The sequence below is a fragment of the Euprymna scolopes genome, chromosome 16 (genome assembly GCF_053919585.1).
Source record: "Euprymna scolopes isolate OS-2025 chromosome 16, ASM5391958v1, whole genome shotgun sequence".
Lineage (NCBI taxonomy): Eukaryota > Metazoa > Mollusca > Cephalopoda > Sepiida > Sepiolidae > Euprymna > Euprymna scolopes.
Window position 1 is genome coordinate 139,331,792 of NC_136497.1, and position 1,445 is coordinate 139,333,236.

Below are 1,445 nucleotides of genomic sequence, written 5' to 3' on the forward strand. Positions count from 1 at the left end.
TCCAGCCTTTTAAATTCTAGTGTCTACTTATATGCTCGATCATTTCTTCCACAATCTACGATAGTTTCGTAAAAATTTTGTTTACATTCTACGATCTACTGATTAATTTTTGCTTAACAATTTATTTCTTAAGAAGGAACTGTGATTAAAAATTTAATTTAAATTTCATGAATTAAAATGTATTTTTATTCTATACTGGTTATGCCAATAATTAATTTATCCTTTCATTTTATTTTAATTTTTTATTTTTGCTCTTTCTTATCATCCGTAAAATCATAAAGTTCAAAGGAAGATAACTCTATTTCTACTTTGTTACAATCTTAGTTTAATTTATCACTTATGTTTCTTCAACATTATTTTCATTAAATTAATCCTTTATTGAAATTACCCAGATCAGGCTGTCTAAAGATACTGGCTTCCTGAACTAAATTATTTAAAATCGACTTCAAAATCTAGTGCGTGTGCGTGGGGGGATCTTTTTTCATCCTTACAGTCCCTTTCTATTGTTTGTATCTATCTAGTTAGTATCTATCATTACTACCATGGAAGGTGTTCGACTGAGCTCCAATCTCTTGTTCTTTTTAAAGACATTCACAGCAAGAACTTGAGCTTCTTTGCAAAGACTTTCGATATGTGGCACACATTACAACTGGACTGCTTCCTGGCAGATCAGAACATGATTGCATTAAAATTCAATATCTACTATAACATTTATTAAAATTTAAATTACTTCTATTGCTCCTGTTACGGTTATAATTATTTTAGTTTCTATATGTTAGATTGATGATCTAATAATTTATTCATTTATTTTTATTTACATTTGCCCTTCAATTATTGTAATCATGTTTATATATATATATATATATATATATTTATATATATATATATATATATATATATATATATATATAATATTTTCCCAAAATAAAGGCAATATAAAAAAAAAACATAATAGCATCATATTGTGTATTTTCATATTCGTCACAATTAAATTTAAGAATTCACTTTGCACACTTACATTTCAACTTCAATATATTCTGTAAATATTCCTTTCTAAATGTATTTCTATCAGGATTTAGAGGTGATAACAGGAATTTATTTCTATGAAAACAGCTTTGTATAACATCTAACTTTTTGTTTAAATTTTTAATTCACTATGTGGTACGCCTCAAGTACACATATATTAAATCTTTTTGATTTACTCAGTTTATACTTTCTTGCTTTATCTAATATAGACAGTTTAAATTCAAAATCGTTTTATTCTTACAGAGTTCCTTAAGCCCATCATCTAATATAGTTGTGTCCCTCCTCTTATTTTAAATAATTATCTTTGTTCTATCCTTATTTCTATTATTATCCTCATTTCGATTTGGTTCATTCTCGGGCCCAATTTTAAAAGATGCAGCATGGTTTCGGTAGATGTACTTATCTTTACATTTGTATAA